The sequence below is a fragment of the Strigops habroptila genome, chromosome 13, assembly GCF_004027225.2.
Source record: "Strigops habroptila isolate Jane chromosome 13, bStrHab1.2.pri, whole genome shotgun sequence".
Classification (NCBI taxonomy): domain Eukaryota; kingdom Metazoa; phylum Chordata; class Aves; order Psittaciformes; family Psittacidae; genus Strigops; species Strigops habroptila.
In genome coordinates, this window is record NC_044289.2 from 5,600,815 (window position 1) to 5,614,751 (window position 13,937).

The 13,937-nt window shown below is 40.3% G+C and overlaps 1 protein-coding gene across 1 annotated transcript in view; it reads right to left on the minus strand.

Annotated features, from left to right (window-relative positions):
- Positions 1-3,124: 3,124 nt before the first annotated feature.
- The window catches only part of EDN3 (endothelin 3), a 78,844-nt gene continuing 68,031 nt past the window's right edge, over positions 3,125-13,937 (minus strand). Inside the window, exons 5-6 of the transcript XR_003994028.1 lie at positions 8,852-9,502; positions 3,125-4,265 (exon numbers count right to left, since the gene is read on the minus strand). The gene's annotated coding sequence lies outside the window, so the exon portion shown is untranslated. The remainder of the gene's footprint in view (positions 4,266-8,851; positions 9,503-13,937) is intronic.

Sequence of the window (13,937 nt, forward strand, 5' to 3'; positions counted from 1 at the left end):
CCGTTGTCCTATTGCAACAGGCTCTACTAAAAAGTTTGTTCCCATCTTTCTTACAGGCCCCTTTTAAGAACTGAAAGGCAGCAGATAAAGTGTGTCCACACAACGTATTGCAGAAAATAATACTCGGAAGTTTCCATAACTGCCTGACCATGCTCAGGAGGAGGCTTCTGCCAAGGGGGCAGCCCTCACACAGGGGTGCTAACTCCTGCCCTCTGCCTCTCGCTCCCAGATCCCGGGTGCCCACTTGGCCTCCCAACGCTCCTCCCCCCCCGTGAGGCCGCCAGCACCTCTGCGCAGCACCACGGCGGCCAACCCGTGCCTCTGCAAAACTGGCTACGGGAAACCTTTATTGATGAGCTGAGAAAAAGCTCCCAGGGTGGAGGTAGAGGAAGGAATACAAGGGGCTCCCATGATCAAGTGCATTCTCCTCCCCACATACACACCAGCCACCTTCCTGCTCACCTTTCAGCAACGCCATGCTGAAATCCATACTGCACTGATTATCTTGCTGTGCTTATGAGAGCTTGTGTGTCCTGTTTTTTGGAATTTTTGCTGTCCATATGTAAACTCTGCTTCAAAGCTAAGTCCTTTACTAGGGTCAACTCATGCCACTGATCTCATTGAAACAAAGGAAGATAGAGATGAGCCCGTTTTGCTTATTTTACTCTTCAAGGGAGTACGAAAGAACCCAGGTCTTTGGATTTTTGTTTGTTTTAATTCTGGATCACTAGCAGTGATCATACTAAGTCTTTAGGCCTTCATCCTGCAGAAATACTTAATACTTAACATAATAGGAATAGTTCTTCCCTCTGCAGCTTCTGTTCTGTATTGGAATTTGTATTTTTTCCTTCAGTTGCTGTTCCAGCCAAGGATGCAATTCTTCCTGACATATTACAGACACCTCTGTGGTTTGCAGTTTCACTTACAAGGTAGGTTTTGGTGGATTTCTTTTTTATCCCCTCTTGTCTTGCTTAGCAACTCTGAAACATTTGTGTAGCTGTCCACATCCTTTCCACTCTTGGAATTTTACAGACTACAGGAAGAATTGCAACTTTTAGTCCTATAGAACTCATAAGTTCAGTGCTGCTTTGAAAATATATAATGATATGTAATGATTACAAGAGAGCACACTCTGAAGCCATTTTCCTAAATAGCATCACCATGAAAATAATATCAAGTATCTTATCTGCATTTACTAACTCTTTAATCACTGAAGTGCTTTCTTATGGTTTTCTTCCCTTTATCCTGTTTATTTTTTTTAAAATAGGTAATTCATTTTAATTAGATTGATCGATTTCAGATTTATTTTACTCATCAGGTTCATGAGGTGGGGCTATTATTCTAAAAGCTGCTTGCTGGATACATTTATTATTCTTACAGACACTTGCATGGCAACAACCGGAACTAATTTTCAGTTCAGTCTTCAATATTAAAGGAATATCTATTAATATTGGATTTTTCTATTTTTTTTTTTTAATTATGTTACAAATCCTACAGTGTGGGTAGAAAAGTAGAAATAAAGCATGTTTTAAAAAAAGCTGTAGAGAAAAGCTTTTTGAAAGGTTAAGAAAACAAAGTTCTATATCTTAGAAAGAAATCATAGTGGAGTACTCCTTGATTTTATTTTCTTCTTAATCACAAGGTCAAGTTGAACACTGGTAGCAGCAGAAGTCCTGTGTTTTTATGTTTTAGTGTTGCACTACTCCAAAAATAATCCAGGGTGTTTTGTTTCATTACCCTGAACTTCCACTCCAACTTGGCACTGTAATCGAATGTGGGTTAGTTGTTGTCTGGGGTGCTTCATATTTCAACAGTAAGGAAAAACATGATTGACTTGGATGCTCCCAGAATTTCCCAGAAATACCCCCAAGAATACTTAGTGTATTCTGACTTGTACTTTTTGCGCTCATACTGTGAAATTCTTAGAGACAAACATTTGGCCATTCAGTTTTGGAAACATACCTAAATGTATTTTTTTAAAAGAATCCCTACATAACATACAAATTCAAGTAAGCACTTTTAACAGTTACTTTTTGTCTTGTTTTTGGCTGCGGTGTGGTATGTGCAGGTTCCAGACAGCTGCATTTGCTGGCTGTATGTTGGGCTGAAATTCCTAAAGAGGGTCAGCCCAGTGAACTAGAACTTTCCACATGCATTATCTCTGTTTTCAGCCTCCCAGGATTTTCCCAGGGCTCTGCATTGTCTTTACATGAAGCTCCTATGTGGAAAGCTCAGAGAGAGGGAGAAGACTGCTGGTGTCAGGCCTGGTTTATGACTTGGGTCTTGAGCACAGTATGATAGTACCATTTTAATAGCCCCGAATAGGCACCCATTTTGCAATGTGGTCCTCTCAGCTGGGAAGTCTAGATGGAGCAGAAGGGAATGGTTTGCCCCCCTCACCGCCATTTGTAGGATGAGGAAGAAACCTGGCACAACTGGAGTTCTTTAAAGAGTCAGAAGGTCCCCTGTGTTGATGCCAACCAGTGAGACTCCTAGTACACTAAAGCATCATTAAATGTCTTAGATTGGATCTGCATAATTCCAGGCACATCAATATTTGCATTTATGGAATTCATTCCTTAAGAAAGAACAAAACTTGAGTTAGTGCAGAAGGCTGAAGCAAACACAGGTGCCTTTTCTCTCCCAAGACTTGATAATTTCTTGGTAGATAATTTTACAAAATCTGACCCCAACTTACTTCATATCCACTGACCAGTTCATGTATGTGGAAAAGGTGACAGTTTGCTTTTGAAACATCTTCACAACAATTCATTAAACATTCAGGAATGTCATCACACTCAGCGAGGGAAAAGAAGGAATGTGACTGTTACTTGCTGCCTTCTCTGCATCATGAGTGACCCAAATCTATCCCTTTAACTCACCATCTACTCCTCAGTGAGTTGTTAAAGATGTAAGGTCAAAAAGTCTGGAGACATAGTAAAATGCTGAGTTTATTCTCATTCAAACAGATACTTTACTTTCTGATTCACATTCAAAATGTCAGCTCTGATGAATTTTAACTAACGGTGTTTCAAGCTCATTTCTACAAGCTGCTGCAAACAGACCTGTGTATTAAGTGAGATCCTCTTTGTCAGAAGCACTTTTCTTTCCGTGAGTTGTCTCTGACTACAGGGGCAGCTGAACATTGTGATTATTCCAACTGGAGCGCAGCCTGCAGAGTTTTTTGGTCGGACAGCCACTAGAGAGCACTATGTGATTGTATCTTTTCCAAGGTAGGGCGTGGGAGCACATTGGGGACCTACAGTGTAAATTAAATACAAAAGGCTTTTTTCACGACATTTCTAAAGAATCTTCTTGTGTTTTGCACATATATTAAGCCAAGGTGTTAGCACCTCTGGCATTTCGTTTTACACAATTACTACTTTTGCTGAGGACTTCTTACAACAACATTTAATTCTTGCTTGAGTTTCACAGGGTTCTGCAACTTAGCCAGGAAAAGTCCACTATAGTAATTAATGTATGGGCTACTTTTACCTTAAGACTGAATGATGATACTTTGATGAATGCTGTATAGATAACTTTTGGTGAATCTAGTTCTATTTTAGCTTGGCTCTTAGAAAAACTTTTACCTCAAATCCTTATGATTCAGCAAACCATGAATGGAGTGGATCTACGTAAATATATAAACTCTTAGAAATGGTAATTTAAAGGGAAAGTGCTGTATGAATGAATCTGCTTCTTTCTTCCTGGTCCTAGTATTTGATGTTTCCTTATCTGATCAACACTGTACTTTTGTAGATCTCACATGGCCCCTCTCCCAAATTCCTCCAGAAAAGAAAATTGCGTTATTTGTTTCTTTTGAAGTACCTGTGCCTTGAGGTGGTTTTTCTTTTTTCTTTTCATACTGCCTTCTGAAATCAGCTGTCAGAGACCTTGCTATGTTCATGCATTGCCCTTTTGAAGCTCTTCTGTCCTTTCTGGGAGGACTTTGTCATAGAAGCTATTGGTATCTTTCAGCTTATTGTATGAGAGAAGGTAGAAAGGCTGTAGCTTAAAACTTGGCAGTTTAAGCTACTTTGTGGAAGAAAACATATTCCTAGGAGGTAAGTAGCAGCCCAGAAGTCCAAAGTTTCCATCAGCAGGGCAGCAGTTCCATTTACAGCACGTGATTAGTGCAGCTGTGGTCAGCAAAAGGCTTGTTGCAGAATGGTGTTTCCTTACTTAACGCGTTGGTGCTGAGAGGCAGAGCCACGTATTAGACTGAAGTAAATTTTACCTCTGTCGGTATTATCAGTTCAGAGCAGCTGTAGGGGAGTAAATTGGATTCAGAAGAGATTAAATGTTAGGGCCAGCTGTGTAAATGGAACACATGGTGATGTGAAAGACTCTACCCATGACAATATTCATCACATAGGAACCTAAATAGATCAGATTAAAATAAAAACCGCTACCTTGAGTTGCAGATCCCCAACTGAGTTTGCCAGCCTGTTTATGCCAGTGTTAAACTTGACAACTTCACTAGCAGGTTTAGTTTGAAGTACTCAGTGATAAAGCCCACATTGAACCAAACAATTAAAAAAAATCTAATCACAATCACAAGTGTCCCTGTATATTTGTTCTTTTTTGTAGTTTTTCTTCCCCAATTCTGAAGAAACTTCTTGAGAGATACCATATGTCTATTTAATTTTAGAGTATCCAAATGCTTAGCTGGGAGGTCATATGGAAAGTGTTACTGGCTTTAGATCCAGTGATGAAATGTAAAAATTACTCAAACAATTTGTTTAAGCAACTTAGAGTAAACGACATTCAGATTTTGGTCTAACTGACTGAAGAAATGGGAACAGTTTATTAAAATCCATGACCTCTCAGTAGTTAATAAATCTGCAAAGGTTTGTGGCTCACACCCTTGGAACAATGTTTTTATATATCCCCAGTGATAAGAGTATATACTTAGGTGATTGATTTGGATGTTTGCATTGATTTGTGTGCAAATTTAACAAAGTTTGCGTTTAACTCTTCATTCTTTATCTTCTGGCTTAGCTTTGGTCATGCATCATAACATATAGCAGCTTCCATTTTATTCTGCTTATAAACCTCATACTCCTAAGGTTTTCTGGCTCCAGCCAGAAGAAAAAAAGAATATATATAGTTTGTATTATGATAGTTCCTGTCATAATGGTGGGAAAAAAGTCAGTGCCTAAACACGTCACGTTACTGCTTTTTCATTGAACCACTTTTATATTCAGAAGTAGCTACAAATACTGAAATTGTGATCTGTTTCAGAATTTATAGTTAATGAATCTTTATGACTTAAAATACATGGAGCTGTTTATGGTTGAAGGTATGCAGGCAAGTATGTGAAAATCCATTAATACAGAAAAGGTTTAAAAAAAAAAACAATTCCAATTTGGCCTTAATTTGCTCAGTAAGTAGCTATCCAAACATATCTAGTGGGTCTTGTAAGTAATGCTCCAGCACTCACAGGGCCAGAAAAGAAACAGTTCCCCATCTCTGCAAATTGCTGAGGACTCTGGTGCTTTCTTTTGTCAACTCCAGTTATCTCCAAACCTTTAACATGTTTGTGGCTTAGGGGAAGAAATGATGCTCAATTGAAGTATTTGTAATTGCATTTAGATTACTCTGTATGAGTTCTCCCACCTGTTTTCTAGGACTCAGCACAGATACTTTCTAGGAATTTTCTTGATGGCTTTCTGAGAATTTTCCATTATGCTTTCTGGGATTTGAATTCTAAAACACGTTGAATTTCTTCAGCGTGTTTTAGAAATGGCCCCAGGTGCCTTCTAGGAATTCCCCAAGAAAGTTTCCAGGAATTTCCCCAAAGCTTTCAAGGGTTTTTGGGATGCTCTCTGGGAATGTCATGATGGTCTGCAGGAATTTTTAATGGGCTTTCTAGGAACTTTATACTCTCTCAAAATTTCTAGGAAATTCTGGAATTTTATAGGAATTTCCTGTGGCATTATTGAACTCTGGTGCTTAGTGTATTTCAAGGAATTCCTGAAAGTGGCCTACTGTATGTAGAGCATTCCTGTGGATCTCTGTCACTTAACAAACTTTTCCAAGACAGTCTAGGAATTTGGAGGAAGGGGGTGTCTAGAATTTTGCTAAGCCCTCCTGCAGTTTGCTAGGGCTTTTTTCAGGCCTTCTCAGTACTTTAGGTTGGAAAGCCTTGTTAGAAATTCTGGGAGTTTGTAGGACTTTTGCTTGTGTTTTCTAGGAATTCTTGAAACTTTTCATGAATTCTCCAAGTCTTTTTTAACATTCTGGAAGGATGTTTTAGAAGTATCCAGAACTTTCTAGGAGTTTTCCTGGCCTTTCTAGGACATCCTGGATCAAGAACCTTCCTAAGAATACCAAGATTGAGACCTATGCTATGATTTACTGTATTGAAGAAGTAGCCATTCCTGCATAAAGGATGTCTATAAATACAAAGCACCTTTCATCAGTGTGTTGTGCCTATTCACTGGGCACAGCACAACAGGGGTTCCTCTGGGCCAGGGGTGGAAGTTTTTCAAAAGCAAACTACCATGGATTTGGAGAAGGCTGAGGTTCTTAATGACTTCTTTGCCTCACTCTTCACCAGCAAATGCTCTGACCACACCACCAAAGTCTTGGAAAGCAGATGCAGGGACTGTGAGAATGAAGACCTTAGGCCCACTGTAGGAAAGGATCAGGTTCGAGACCATCTTAAGAACCTGAACGTCCACCAGTCCATGGGACCTGATGAAATCCATCTGCGGGTCCTGAGGGAGCTGGCGAATGAAGTTGCTAAACCACTGTCCATCATATTTGAAAAATCCTGGCAGTCAGGTGAAGTTCCCGATGACTGGAAGAAGGGTAATATAACCCCCATTTTCAAGAAGGGGAAGGTGGAAGACCTGGGGAACTACAGACCAGTCAGCCTCACCTCTGTGCCTGGCAAAATCCTGGAGCAGTTTCTCCTGGAAAGCATGCTAAGGCACATGAAAAACAATGAGGTGGTTGGTGACAGCCAACATGGCTTCACTAAGGGGAAATCCTCCCTGACCAATTTGGTGGCCTTCTATGATGGAGTCACGGAACTGATGGACAGGGGCAGAGCAGCTGACGTCATCTACCTGGACTTGTGCAAAGCGTTCGACACGGTCCCACATTACATCCTTGTCTCTAAATTGGAGAGACATCAATTTGATAGATGGACCACTCGGTGGATAAAAAACTGGCTCGATGACCGCACGCAAAGAGTTGTGGTCAATGGCTCGATGTCCAGTTGGAAACCTGCAATGAGTGGTGTCCCTCAGGGATCGGTGTTGGGACCAGTCCTGTTCAACATCTTTGTCAGCGACATGGACAGTGGGATTGAGTGCGCCCTCAGCAAGTTTGCCGACGACACCAAGCTGTGTGGCTCGGTTGATATGCTGGAGGGAAGGGATGCCATCCAGAGGGACCTTGACACGCTTGTGAGGTGGGCCAATGCCAACCTTATGAAGTTTAACCAAGCCAAGTGTAAGGTCCTACACCTGGGTCGGGGCAATCCCAGGCACTGCTACAGGTTGGGCAGAGAACAGATTCAGAGCAGCCCTGCAGAGAAGGACTTGGGGATGTTGGTTGATGAGAAGCTTAACATGAGCCGGCAGTGTGCGCTTGCAGCCCAGAAAGCCAACCGTATCCTGGGCTGCATCAAATGAAGCATGACCAGCAGGTCGAAGGAGGTGATCCTGCCCCTCTACTCTGCTCTCCTGAGACCTCACTTGGAGTACGGTGTACAGTTCTGGTGTCCTCAACATAAAAAGGACATGGAGCTGTTGGAGCGAGTCCAGAGGAGGGCCACGAGGATGATAAGGGGGCTGGAGCACCTCCCGTATGAAGACAGGCTGAGAGAGTTGGGGCTGTCCAGCCTGGAGAAGAGAAGGCTGCGTGGAGATCTCAGAGCAGCCTTCCAGTATCTGAAGGGGCTCTATAAGGATGCTGGGGAAGGACTCTTCCTTAGGGACTGTAGTGGTAGGACAAGGGGTAATGGCTTCAAACTTAAACAGGGGAAGTTTAGATTAGATATAAGGAAGAAGTTCTTTACAGTGAGGGTGGTGAAGCACTGGAATGGGTTGCCCAGGGAGGTTGTGGATGCTCCATTCATGGCAGTGTTCAAGGCCGGGTTGGACAGAGCCTTGGGCCACACGGTTTAGTACAAGGTGTCCCTGCCCATGGCAGGGGGCTTGGAACTAGATGATCTTAAGGTCCTTTCCAACCCTTACAATTCTATGATTCTGTGAAGTGATGACAGAGAACAGTCCACATGAGCCACTTGTTAAAGCTTCATAATGTGATCAGTTTAAGACTCATGCATCTTTGGTTCATAATGTTGTGTTGAACTGACTTACCTTACTTCCCACTAAGCATGAGTTGTCCTTCTTGATTAATTCTGATAATAAAACTATGTGTTAGAAGCCCTGTAGAATGAGAAATAATCACCGAGGCACTGTGGGAATGAGGGAGTCAACTGCCTGTGTAGCATACCCTTTAGAAATAACAAATACCTCTTTCATGGGCATTGCATAATATTAGGAGCCAACAAGCAGCATTTGAGAAGAGCTTGAACTGCAAAACTGGCATGGCAAGTTAGAGAAAGCCACTTGTAGTTCATTTGGTCAAATTACCAACACATTTCTTTTCACAGCTTCTTCAGAGTCAACTCCAATTATAACGTTAAAATAGCATCTTTACTGGCAGGAAAAATCAGATCTTCAGACAAGACATGTCTTAGCTCAGATATCTTTGTTTGCAGTAGTGAAAAATCTCATTGATAGGATCTTCAATTATTTCTCCTGTACAGTAGCCAAACAGAATATCATCTAGAAAAGGACTCTGGATTTCCTGTAAGTATGCCAAAACTTACCCTAACATCTGAAATTATTTGGAAACTGGATCGTTATTTTTGTGTCAGAGAAATATTTCGTTGACTGATGTAAGGAAACACTTGGTTTATCATGCATTAAAAATACATGATCCTCTCATTCTTCTCTTTTTAGTTTTGAGAATGGTTTGTTTATGTCCATCCTGGTGCTGTGAATTCTGAGATTCTTTCTCACATCTGTTGCAAGCGAAAAGATGCATTCTTCAACATTTATCTTTTTTAATTCACAAGTTGATTAATTTAGAAATACTTAGATAATCTAATGTAAAATAATCTATTATTCCTATGGGTTTGAGTGAACTAATGGTGCTACCTGAGCTTACAGCTTCTTTCCATAGAACGAAAAAGTCCAGATACCCAGCATGAATCAGCCAGGTTAGTTCACGTTTGCTTGGACTTCGCTTTGTAAAGTAATTTGTAAGCCTTTAATATAGCTACTGCTTGAGAGTTGGTTTGTTCACAGCTTTTAGCATGTAGAGTGTGTGGAGTGTGTGACGTTTGTAGCTGGCAAGGTTTTACAGTTGTTTCACCGCAATGAGGAAGGAATTGAAGAGCATTTTGAAGGAAGGCTTTAAAAGACCTTGTGTTGTGTGTACAATACTGTATTGAAGCTGTCAGAGGATATGATGGTGCCTGTAGAAGCAGAAGGGACACAAGCAAAAGAAGGATTATAACACTGAAAAAAAAATCAAGCTCAAATACAAAACTTTATTTGTTTTTTAATACTAGTATATGATGTGGTTGCTGCAGTAAAAGGTGATAAACTATGACTGGGTATTTTCCAGTCCTTTCTGGAGTAAGATGTAACATGGAGGTTTAAGCAGCTTGTGGAAAACAAAAAATTCAAACAAACAGGTAGCTGTGACTACTGTAGTACTGGGGTTTGATTCCAGTGCGGTAGCCAGAGCTTAAATTCTGCAGCAGAAGTTTTCGTCTTGTGAGGACAAATACATTAAAGTTCACACTTTCCTCATGACCTAAGACAACTTACCATGTCTTTGGGCCAAAATAGTCTATAGTACTGAGCTGTATGATAAGTGCTAGTATAGACAAATACTCATTTGGCCTTTTTTAAGATTTGATATTGAAGCAATTTAATTTAAACCTACTTTTCATAAAGCTGAATTGTTTACTTTAACACTCATCACCCTCATTTTCCGTATTTTCTTGTTCTTTTCTCCATCCAACTGATGAAGCTACTGGAAATGAGATCAAATACCTCAAGAGCACAAGTTTTTATATCATCTGTGTTATTTCCCTTTTGTAAGAACCCTACTTTAAAATCTTTTTTGGCAGGAAGTAATAGACATGGGAATCATCAGATAGCAACCAAACTGAAGGCCTACAAAAATTTTCTATCCATAACAAATATTAAGTAAGGCAGTTGCTACATTCACTACACACCTGTGCTGCTCATCTGTCCCGTAAAGTATCTTTAGAATTTCAGTTTGTAGGTCTATATGCAAAATATAATTTTAAATATTATGTATTAATTAGGAATTTCCATTAAGGATAATCAGGCCTCTTCTAAAAATTATTTCTGATTGCATCAAGATTCAGATCACAAAAATTCTTGGTCATATGTGTGTAAACTATATTGACTGAGACTAAAGTGATGGCAGTTTTATTGCCTTTTGGCAACACTTCAGTGTGTGTAGAGATACATCTGTTAGTGAACCTATAAAAGTGCCCCCTAGATGATGCCATAGCAAAATGGTCTCCAGTGTGATTATGAGAATTCTTGAAATGTCCTGAACTGAGTTTGTAAAACTTCTTCAAAGCAAATTGAAAATAACTGGTGCCTATTACTTTCTGGTAAAGCTGCTAAGAAATTGTCATGTAATACTGATGAATGGTGTAAAGTGCTTTTAAAACTGCAAGATTTGGCCCAGTGTAGTGAAGAATCACCAAGATAGCTGCAGGGCACGGGGCATGTGCAACATTCTGTCTTGACTTTGACACTTGAGCTTGGGTGAGTCTCTTTGATTAGGGACGTATAAACAAGTTACTTCAGGGCAAACCGCTGTGTGAACTTGAAATCCATCAGCTTCTCGGCAGCATTGCCAAACAGACATTCTTACTCCAGGACTAGAAGATAATCCACCTCACTTTTACATCTTGAGGTAAGACAAGAATTTATCCTCTCCTGAAATAATTGCTTTTTAGAATAAGGATGTGCATGTATCTATTTCTCATGGAGCTCTTCAAGCTTATACCCTTGCTTGCCCTGCAGAAATTTCTTTGTGTATTCCTATTCTCTGCATCTTTCTTTGTCTGAATAAAGAAGAAATAATATTTTTAATAGTTTTGTTAGATTAGTGTAAGATCTCCAGATAAAAGTGGAATAGGTAATAATTCTGTTTCACAGATAAGATATAAATGACATGAAAAGGATTGCGAATCAGAACAGCATACTGTGTTGGCTTTTTTCTAGGCTTTGTTTGTTGTAACTAAAGCTGTGGGAATAACTTTCGCTTTTCCTGGTTCACCAGTTGAATAGGAAGATTAGAAATTAAAAGTACTTTGTTTCCAGTTTGCTCAAATTAAAGGCTCTGATATTTTTTCCCATAAATTGCTAATTCACCTCTGAGGACAATGAGAAAAAATCAATAGCACTTAAAAAAATAATTCCCCCCCCCTTGCATAATTTTCTCAAGTGAAGCAGATTCTTCAATAATTCAGTGAACCTAGCTTGATTTTTTTCCATTCAGTTCTACTTAATTTCATTTGTGAGCATGCCCCCTGCCTGAGAAAAAGTGTTTTGAATGAGGAATTCCACCCCCAAAAATGATTGCACTTCAGCTTTTGTGAGAAGATTAAGCCATTTTAATAACCATCAACCACTGAAGTAATCCTGATTTGGCTCTTACCATCTTCCTTGTTCAAGTAAAGGTGTTTGCTTGTATGCTTAGTTCAGGGAACTCAACTGAAGTGAATTTTGCATGGTTATTTTTCTGGTTTAGCTCCCTACACTATATTGCTGCAGTATAAGTAGGACTCATATCCCACACTAGAGAAATGGTCAGAGTGCAGCTGGCATGAAGGGGAAGAGAAGTTCTTTTGTCTGTAACCAGGTGTTCAGTTCACATAGCAGTGTCATGGAACTGCACCTGCATCTTCTCCACTTGAGAGAAAAAGAATTCATTATTTAAAACCTTTTATGAAGCATATTTGTAGACTAAAGAACATTTAGAACTCATTGCTCTTCAGCATCACTACCCTTGAACCTGCCATAACTCTACAGCCTTTAGGCCTGAGTGATAGTAAGAGTAGTACCAGTGGCATCCATAGAAAGGTGTATGTCTTTTGAGCACAAATTCCATGCCTGGAACTTTCAAATTTTGCTGCTACATTAAAACAACTTTTTGCGCTGAGCACACATTTTACGTATATGTAAATGTAAGATAAAATGCAGAAGTATCTTGGTAATGTTTGGATACCACTGAAATTTACGGGCGGCGTAGTCTCACCAGAAGCACATTACCTTTTCCATCCCTGAGCAAAATAATGCATTCAAGCTTCTCACTCCTTTCATAGTCTGCATTGTAGGGGAGGCAAACATGTTTTTGGTGGGGTAGAGCTGTAAGCCATCTCAGATTTCATTTTACACCTGACCACTGATTGCTTGGCAAAAGGTGCATGCATAACATGTCTTAGCCTGCTGGGCTGCTTTAGTGTTCTCCCTCTTCCCTGCATTTCCCAGCGAGAAGAGGGTCATATTCCTGAGGAGACCAGTGGAAGAGCCCAGTCAGTATTCTGCAGTGATCTTAACTGGTTATTTTTCTCCAAAGAGAGAAGCTACAAAGCAGAAAATCGATCAGTGGAAACTTCCAAGACAGTGCTAAAAGCATAAATCTTCCTTGACTGCCTGGGTCACTTTTCAAGAAATGTAAATTTTCACTGATGCAGCTCACCCAGGGATCTTACAGAATACCCACTTCCTGAAGTTTCTTTTCTCTCCCATTTTTTTAGTCCACATCCTATATACGAAGTAGATTTAGCAATATCCTTCAAAAGCATTATGGACAAACAGTGGCTTTGTTGTTTGTGCTTGTTCTGGTATGGTAGCAAGAAACCAATTTTAGCTATGCAGCAAAATGGACTGTAGCAATTCAAAGCCTGAAGGCATAGCTAAATACCCCTGGAGGGTGGGACTTGCTTGCGTACCATGTGCAAACTGAGCTCCTGAAAGAAAATACAACTAAAAAAAGGAGATATTTCTCTTTCTTCCTCCCTCCCATCCACAGTCACTGCCACCTAGTATGATCTGACCCCTTCCTCAGTGACAAAAGATGCCCTCTAGGTTCTGCAAGAATCTAGTACAAGTGAAGCAATCCAGTACTAGTGGGACAACAGTCTCTTCCAGAGCCTGTTTTGTTGTTTTAGGCTGCAGTCTTAGGAAGGAGATACTGTTCCTATATTGACAGCCATTCATCACAACAGGATTATACGCATGTTGTAAATGGTGAGGACCTGGCGAACCTAGGGCAGAAAGATAAGTTGGCAGGGAGATGTTTTCCTTAACCCTGCAATGTCTTCAAATTCTCAAGGCAGAGAGGGGAAGAACAAGCAGTTTTTTAATACTACAGTCTTACAGCAGTGATTTCACGCCGAGCTGGAAACTCTTTTCACAGTGTAAAGGGTTTGGGGTGGTTTTTGTGAAAACCAAAGTCTGAATGCCCCCATTTCATCTAAAGGCTTCACCAAATGCTAAAAATTTTGAAATCTTAAATTTAAGGCAGGGTTGGGATTATTTGTCACTGTGACTTTAAATGAGGATCCTACTGGTTTTCAACAGCTGTATTTCATCCTGTAATCAGCTCTCTGATTTGGTACAAGTGCCATCTGGATCCAGCAATTAAGTCTTCATGCTCCTGGGCATATGATACATGTGTAAAGAAAAAGCCAGAGGAAGAAATGAAGAGAGTGTCCTACAAAGCAAGCTTGATAATATCTTGAAAAGGAATTCTGCAAAGGGCTAGAGAAAAGCAGAGGCATGCTAACTGAGAAAGTTTAGTGGCTCTGCAAATAGAAGAGCCTGCATAGAGTAGGGTTCTTCCTGTTATGG